The sequence below is a fragment of the Zootoca vivipara genome, chromosome 2, assembly GCF_963506605.1.
Source record: "Zootoca vivipara chromosome 2, rZooViv1.1, whole genome shotgun sequence".
NCBI lineage: Eukaryota > Metazoa > Chordata > Lepidosauria > Squamata > Lacertidae > Zootoca > Zootoca vivipara.
The window spans coordinates 106,177,400-106,186,642 of NC_083277.1; positions in this window are offsets into that span (position 1 = coordinate 106,177,400).

Genomic DNA, 9,243 nt, shown 5'->3' on the forward strand with positions numbered 1-9,243 from the left:
CTCCCGCCCCCTCCGCCGAGCGCCCATTGGCCCGCACCGTGGCGCCGCGCCGCTCCATTGGCTAGCCGAGAGCCCGCCCAGAAGTGACGGCAGAATGATTCCGCGAGAGTTTGGTTGGATCGCGCGCTTCGCCGCTGGGAGCTTACCTCCCCCCTCCCCCTCCTTCTTCCTTTGAACTGAATTCGCGGGAAAGCGGAGCTGCTCCTTCCTCCCCCCTCCCCCCCCACCCGCACGCTTTCGCCGCTGCGGTGCATGACGGGAGAGGACGTGGGCTTTAGGGGACTTCTTTTAACCGACGGCTCACGTCGAGTTGCCAGGGGGCACCGAGGCGCGCGCCTGCGTTCCGTGGAACGCGCCTCCATTGGAGCCGGAATTCGAGCGCGCGGAAACAGGAGTGGGAAGTGGGGGGGGGAGCAATCGCGCGATAGTGAGGCTGCGTCCACACGTGCCGCGCAGAGTAAGGTGTCGGCAGCCATCTTTGTCTGTTCCGCTGCTGCAGCACCAAGTGCTCTCTGGGTGTATTGGTCTGAAACTCCCATTAGCCCAGTGGGGGGGGGGACTGCCTCCTGCTAAATAAAGTAAATAATTGACAAATTGCATCGCAGATAACTAACCCCCCCCCCAAAAGAAAAAACCTGGCTACGCCCATGACCCCAACCAACGATACGGCACTGTCATTGCCCTCTCTTTTTATACCCCTTTGCCTGGGGTGGGCAACCTACGTTCAAATGGCAGGAACTACTACAGTTCTTGTTTTGCTTTACAATGGAGCTGTTAATTTGGTTGTTACTTACTGGACTTGTTTTTATAAGTTTTGCTGTTTTTGTATATTCCTTTTTCTGTATCATGTTACTGTTATTTTGTTTCACTGTTCCCCACTTGGGGATTGAAATGTTCAGTGAAGAGGATTTAGAAATAATATCCATAAGGGCACAAAGTGTTTCTCTTCTCAACATCTTTGAAAGGTAACCCAGAAGGCAGTTTAAAGAATAAAATTCCAGAATTACTACTGTGTGATTACCCTTGTAGCTTTTCTCCTGTTGATATGTCACCTTTCCACAGTGAACTGCAGTTGAAGCAGCTAACAGACATCCATTCTTCAGAATTCAAAACATGGTGGGAAGAGAAACTACCAGTTTTGTAAAGTTTAATAAATTCAAATAATAAAATATCAACAATTCAACAAACAATTCATTACTGCAGATAAACAGCCCAGGGTTTATATGTAAGCACAAATAAAAATAAAAATTAATGGGCAAGCAATAAACAGTTCAGAGTGGAAGAGGACTCTTTTGAGTATGCTTGATGGTTCAAATTTGGCTCCCTCAGCTCTCTGCGAGAGAAGGGTGAAAGCAGCTAGAGGGAAGTCTTGAGGGCAATGATGGTGCGTTTTATTTCCCAGCTTCCCCAAAGCAGCACCCTTTATAAAGTATATAATAAACAATGTGGTGATTCTGGTAATCGCTTTGAAGTTTGCTTTTTAAAGTAGTATCAAGTGCTGTGGAGCACCAACCTATTTGGCCTTGCTGGACCTTGATATATGGTGTCCCTCGCCCAACTTTAGTACTTAAAGGTTCTAGGTAGTTTCTAGGATGAAACCCCACTTCTTGGGAATCTCCTAAGATTAAACCAGTCTCTTCTATCCTGGTGTTCTCCAGATGTTTTGGAAGAAACATCTGTTTTACTCCAAACATGCGCACCACTTTCCATCATGAGACATTTTCAAATTCTACCTCTAAAATCATTAAAAACTGGGTTTTTCTCCAGACCCAATTCCTGAGTCCAAATCATTATTATCTATCTTCTCCTTTGAAAAGGCAAAACTATAGAAGATCTTCTTTGCTGGTCACTCATAGCCGAGTAAGATTGTCTTCCATGAACATTGTCTTAACAGTGAGTCCGTCCGTAAGTGACTGTGGAGGCCAATTCTTGATTCACACACCCTTCCACATTGGGGACATAGGTTTCTGGGCGGGAGTTGATCACAGTGAGGATTTGCCAAACGTGCCTTTCTCTTGGCACGTTTTTTCGAGTTCGAGTGTCTTCAAAGTCCATGACACCTTTGGTAAAGGCTGTTCTCCAGTTGCAGCGCTCGCAGCCCAGTGTTTCCCAGCTGTCGGTGTTTAATTTGCCTTGAGACAGTCCTTAAACCTCTTTTGTTGATCACCAGCCTTACACTTTCCATTACCTGCTACTGAATCATGATTCTGAATCTAAACTTTTTATGAGTCATAATTGCCTACTACAGTATTCATATTCAGAACAAAATTAACTGTTTTTAGTTAACTCTGAATTTGAACATCTATAGGCAGGACATTTTCCGTAAGTGATAGGGTTGGCATGACCCTTAAATATTACTGAAATACAGCTCACATTGTTAACCATAGGTAGCTTATCTACTGGCTGCAGGAGCTACTAGGAAATCTGCTGAGGTTTTATATTCAGCTTGAGCCCATTAATATTAGCTACAGGAACATGTGAATACCAGCAGGTGAATCTCCAGAGAGGCATATTATGCTTGACCAGACATTACATGTGGAATAGTGATGCTTTTAAAGAGGGATAGAAGCCTTTCATTTTGGGGGGGGGGGGAGGCGTACAGGGTGGCAACAGCTCTTTCCAAGTGCTTATTTCAGAATACTGGGTCACTATTCTCTCAGTGAAGGGAATTGCTCAGATTTTGTTTCCTTAAACAATTTAAAATGTGATACATACCTTTCCATAAATTACATTTAAATTGGTTAAGCGGATTATCCTTACACTGATAAACCCCCAATTATATTATTTTTTTTGGTCAATGCCCCATGTTTTGATGGGAGCTAGCAGCATTAGTTTGGGTGACTTACAATAACTTTTACCATGAGAAGGGAGAGCAGTGTATGGTACTCGATATATGTGCTCAAGGGAAAATTGCTCTTAAGCAAATAAAAGATTAAAAGATTGCAGTAGCAACAGAGCATGAGGGACAGTAATGGGCCTCCCTCTGATTATCCTGTTGTAGCATTTCTGAGACTGTCTCTCCCCTACTCTAAAAAATGTGTAATAGATCCCTTTTGCCTAATTTTCCGTGATCCGTTCAGATGATAAGCTTACAAAAAGGGCACATGGGAAGCATTTAAAGTGGATTTTCCATGGGGGAAAGAACAAAGGACATGTCAGGTTGCATTTTGATTTGCATTCCAAATCTACTGTGCAGTGTTCTCGTGGGTCTGGTTTTTGCTTGCCTGCCATGTGCTGCATTTGTTACTTTGGTTTGAATACTTCTGACAGTCCATAATGTTAATTGTTCTAAGGATCACTTTGTTAGACTGTGAATTAGAAATGAGGTCTATTTTGGTGATTTCCCCCACCCCAGAAACAGAATATTATTTTCAGTTATTGGTTATATTTAGAATGGTTATTTAACATCACGCTCCAGCATTTTAAATATGGTATATTTGTTCTTGCTTCCTCAATGTTTGTGTTTTTAGCAAAGAGACTTCAGGCACTCCCGAAATATAAAAGCATTGGAATTCCATTGTCCTGCTGTACTGCTTTCTTTTTGTTCTGCTTTGAGCCTAACAGCTATAGGTCATGCAGAGTGGTTTCAGCTTTGTCTGTGTGCTCATATCAGTTGCAATATTGTAAGGCTGCATACACCCTAACCTGTTTGTAGCGCAAAAATAAAGTTTTTCTAAATCTGTAATCATTTGTGCTCAATCTCAATGTAATCTAGATTGATTCTAGATCCTGCCACCCACAAGGGTGGGCGTGGTTACTCGAAACATGTTTGAAAACTCCCCTTGATTAGGTTATCCATGTCTATTCCTCTCCGCACATGCCCCAAATGAATTGAGAAGGAAGTGGTTATTGCAATATTGGCATGTGCCCACTCACAACAGTAGTAGGCAGGTATGGATACATACCTACACCACCCCCATTGATAGGACTGCCTACATCTGTTTTCAAGTGGACATGTAATGGTATCATGCACATTCAATCCTCAACAAGCTTTTATTTCCCGAATAAAACCAGTTTCTCAATAAGAGCTTCAAGGGCATAAACCAATGCAATAGATCTAGAGCGTGTGAACTACCGTACATAAGAAAAAAAAATACTTGTTGCTCCTTGATTCTAAAATAAAATGTTGTGTGTACACTGACTCTGACAATGGCCAATTATCCAGCATTGCTTTATATTGTTGCTCTTATGTGGACAGCATCTGAATAACTTTTCAAAAGCTGGTGAGTAGATTAGTATTTTGAATGCTTTTGAATTATGGTGCTGGAGGAGACTGTTGAGAGTGCCATGGACTGCAAGAAGATCAAACCTATCCATTCTGAAGGAAATCAGCCCCGAGTGCTCACTGGAAGAACAGATCTTTAAGCTGAGGCTCCAATACTTTGGCCACCTCATGAGAAGAGAAGACTCCCTGGAGACTCCCTGGAAAAGACCCTGGTGTTGGGAAAGATGGAGGGCACAAGGAGAAGGGGACGACAGAGGACAAGATGGTTGGGCAGTGAAATATACTCGGAGTCAAGAGTGAATTTCATGCTCTTTATTCAGCTCATAGTCATCAAGGAGGAGAAGAGAAGACGAATGGCTCTTTTCCCCAAACCATCTGCTTATATACATTATTTACACAATGGGCCTTGCGTGATTGGCTACTTCAGGGCTACACCTGTGGGCCAATTATATTATGGATTGACTTCTGCCTGCAGCCTGATTGGCTGCTCCTACAGGCCAATCAGGTAGCAGATTCACTTCTGCCAGCCGCCTGATTGGCTGCTCCAGCAGGCCAATCAGGTTGCGGATTCACTTCCACCTGGAGTTGGATTGGGTAGCTCCCGCTGATTCTGAATCCTATTGTTCTAGGATTCAGCTCAGTACATAACAGGCAGTGTTCTCGAAGCTATGAACATGAGTTTGAGCAAACTGCAGGAGGCAGTGGAAGACAGGAGTGCCTGGCATGCTATGGTCCATGGGGTCACAAAGAGTCGGACATGACTAAACGACTAAACAACAACAGATTAATATTTTGGCCTAGGGATAACCAGTGAAGTGGCAACAAAGAGGAAGAACCTACTGTTTCTCTCCTTCTGTTCCTTTTTTCAGAAGGCAGTGTTAGAAACCGTAGGCAATGTTAGAAACTTAGATATACAGTTGTACCTTGGAAGTCGAACAGAATCCATTCCGGAAGTCGGTTCAACTTCCAAAACGTTCAGAAACCAAAGCGCAGCTTCTGATTGGCTGCAGGAAGTTCCTGCAGCCAATCAGAAGCCACGGAAGCCCCATTGGACATTTGGGTACCGAAGAATGTTCACAAACTGGAATACTTACTTTCGGGTTTGTGGCGTTAAGGAGCCAAAACGTCCAAGTACCAAGACATTAAGGAGCCAAGGTACGACTGTATAAACTAATCACCAAATGGTACCTTAAACCTGGTTTATGGTCACAACAACAACAATAATAATAATAATAATTTTTTTTATACCCCGCCCTTCCCAGTCAAGTCTGGGCTCAGGGCAACTAACAAGAAGAATATCAAAGCAAGCATAAAAGAAACAATTCAATTAAAATACAGATTAAATACAATGTTAAAATTCAAGTTTAAAATTAGGAATCTACAAGTGCAACCTCATTTAAATATCTGTAGGATATTTAAATGAGGTTGCACTTATAGATTCCTAATTTTTAGACAATAGAATGTCTAAGCAGCTTTTTGCGGTAGGATGTTGTTGTTGTTGTTTCTATACCATTTGATATTTTAAAGAAAAAATCTCAAAGTGGTTCACAACACATTAAAACATCAGATAAAACAATCCAGAAACAAACACGTTCAAGATTCAAGGAAAATATTTCCAATGCTTCTCTAAGTGACACATTGCTTTCCCCATATTTATTTACCTACTTTCTTTATATAGCTGCTCCATAGCAGAAGTGATCTAAGAAGCCAATGTGGTGTAGTGGTTAAGAGAGGCAGACTAAGACACAGGAGATTAGGGTTAGAATCTTCAGTCAGGAAACTCACTGGGTGATCTTGGGCCAGTCAGAGCCTCTTAACCTACCTCACAGGGTCGTCCAAGGGATTAACTGAGGAAGCGGGTGAACCATGTACTCCTTGGAGGAAAAGGTGGGATATAAATGCACCAGATAAGCTCTTCTGCTTACCTGCTTAGGAAAGGTGCAGGGGCCAGCCAGATGAAGATGTCAGTCGCCAACCTAGCATCCAGAGATATCCACATGGTCGCAGTTGGACTTACACCAGTTGCAAAACATGCCTGGCATCTGGGAGGTTTCTAACACTGCCTGTAGGAACATGAATCACACAGTCTGTCTCTAACTTTATATCATGCCAACCAGGGTTGGAACACAAAAGTGTTGGGGGGGGGTAGCATACTGATACAGCAAAACTGCTGAAGTAATTCCATTTCCAAGTCAGTAGACCTGCCTCAGAGTTAATTCTTCCTATGGTGAATGCAATGTTCTTATAATCACCACCTTGCTCACTACTACCAATGTTTGTATTATCTACTTTGCCAAGTTGTAACACTGAACACCTGTAGTTGAAAAAACAGCTGCTGTTAGGGCTCACGTTGCTTTTTATGGTATTGTTGCTGGTTCTGTCATCGCCATTTCTTCACTGACTGGGTTATAAAATTCCAGAGAGCATAATTATTTTTCCAGGTAAGGGGGCAGAACACAGTGGTTGCTAAGCAGAGCCTTGATTTGTTCTCCACTGCTTCCTGTTCACAGCTCAATTCTGGTACGTTCGCTCATAAGAAAGTCTTAATGTGTTGAGTGACTCTTATTTCCAAGTAAACCTGCTTGGAGTTACATCGGTGGGTGAAAACAAGTTATATTTTCTACTGATTTCAACCCTTTTTTCTTATAGTAAATAACTATCTTAATGTAACTGTAATATAGTTCTGGTTTTGCAATCAAGGATGTTTCCTCTGTGTTCAGATTCCCAACTGATATTCTATAAAGTGTTTCATATAATCTATTAACTACAGAGAAAGGCATTTGAGGCAGCTACACATGGTGACAGTGCAATCCACTTTTCTGCTATTCCTTTGAGAAGTAGAGAAGCAATGACAATTATATACTGTACTTCAGATGTATGAATTCCAGATGTACAAAGAATATGATGAGCATCGTTGCACCAGAAGATGGGCATCTTTATGGGTGTGAGCTACAAAACAACTGGATCTATAGCTATTGGATAATAGACTCTACTATAAAGAATAGTCGATGAGGTGTTGTAGTCACAGAAAGGTGACACTAATGTAGTATAATGTAATAATGTAGTAAGAGGAGAAGAGTCCTCCTCTTGTGACTCCTGAATATTCTTTTGATATACAGTATTCAGAAGAAAATACTGTTAAGGCAGGTAGTGGTCATGGTTATGTGGCCAGCATGACCAACCCACTTCTGGCGCAATGGGACACCGTTCAGAGCACACGGAAACACTGTTTATCTTCCCGCCGCAGCGGTACCTATTTATCTACTTGCACTGGCATGCTTTCAAACTGCTAGGTTGGCAGAAGCTAGGACAGAAAAACGGGAGCTCGCCCCGTGGTGCGGATTAAAGCCGCTGACTTGCTTAATTATATTCATGAAGTCATACTCTTTGCACACCTCTGGTTAAGAACCTAATTTGTTCCGGAGGTCCGTTCTTAACCTGTAACTGTTCTTAACCTGAAGCACCACTTTAGCTAATGGGCCTCCTGCTGCTGCCGCCACACCACCGGAGCACAATTTCTGTTCTCATCCTGAAGCAAAGTTCTTAACCTGAGGTACTATTTATGGGTTAGCGGAGTTTGTAACCTGAAGCGTCTGCAACCTGAAGTGTTTGTGACCTGAGGTACCACTGTATAAGTTAGGGAAGGATGATAAGGATAAACAGAGGAATGTAGTCTACGAACACAGCCAGAGTATATAGCGACTGGTAGAAATAATGTATGTGCAAAATCATTGATTTTTATATGGGTTTGGATCCTAAGACAAGTTAACGAAGTTCATGGAAGGCAAATTTATTATTTCCTTCTCCCTGTGTGGCACCATAAATGACCCTCTGCAGGGTCAGAAGATTTCTGAGCAATGTTTGGCACAGGCATGGGAGGCTGCTGCTGGGAGAAGAGAACAGGAAACCTTTTTGTGAACTTCCCTAAGTAAATTTACTGAGGGTGTTTCCCCCTACCACCACCAGCCCCCTGTACCCCATACGACTACACTGTTCCTATTTAGACTTAAGGGAGCTGCAGTGGGAGGACGGGGCAGGACGCCTTCATTCCAGGGACTTTCATAAGTTAATTTAGGATCTAAGTGGTCATGTTCAATTGCCTGTCATATACACTGAGTATAAAATCTGGATTTGCTTCACACGCACTGGAGCATATGCATTCGTCAACACCTCTACAGTTTGTAGCAGCTACAATGTACTGCAGCTGGCTCTTCGAAGCCAGCACTCCTCCTAGCACAGCATACAAATACATCCCTTCTCAGGGCTCTGGTTGGCTTCAGCAGCTGCTCACTGCTCACTGCCGTAGCGCCTGCTATTTTTCCTCTCCAGAAGTCCCCATATGATGTGCCTTGTGCGCAACACATCATATGGGGACCTGGAGAGAAAAAATGGCAGGCGCCACAACAGTGAGCAGCGAGCAGCTCCTGAAGCCAGCCAGAGCCAACTGCGCTACCAGGCTGGCTCCAGGCTGCTGACTGCCACTGCTGTAGGGGAACCGGGGACGTCCAGTGGTACGGATCTCTTGTCCCCTTCCCCCTTTGTTTTGACTGATTGGGGGAGGCTCGGGAGTTGCGGGTAGGCAAGCGTTCCCCAGTTTTTTTAAAAAAAAAGACTGCGCATTTATGTTTCACAGAGTGCAAAAGAAGGGCTTTGCACCTTGCCTGGCAGAGAAACTGCACGAATTGCGCCCCTCCTGGGCAATGGCCGCCTGCCCGCGACTCCCAAGCCTCCCCCGATCAGTCAAAGCAAAGGGGGAAGGGGGAAGGAGATTGGGGAAGGCTTGGGAGTCACCGGGGGGGGGCGCCGTTGCCCAGTTTTTTAAAAAAAACTTGGTGCATTTATGTTTCACAGGTGCAAAAGAAGGGCTTTTCACCTTTATACAATATGCATGTGTGCTTGGATCCAGGGTCTTTTGCCTCACCATTCCCACTACTGACTCCCTGTTGCTACTCAGCTTTGGGGGGAAAAGAAAAGAAAGTGTCCCCAGATTCATTGAAAAAAATATGGTAACTGTTAGG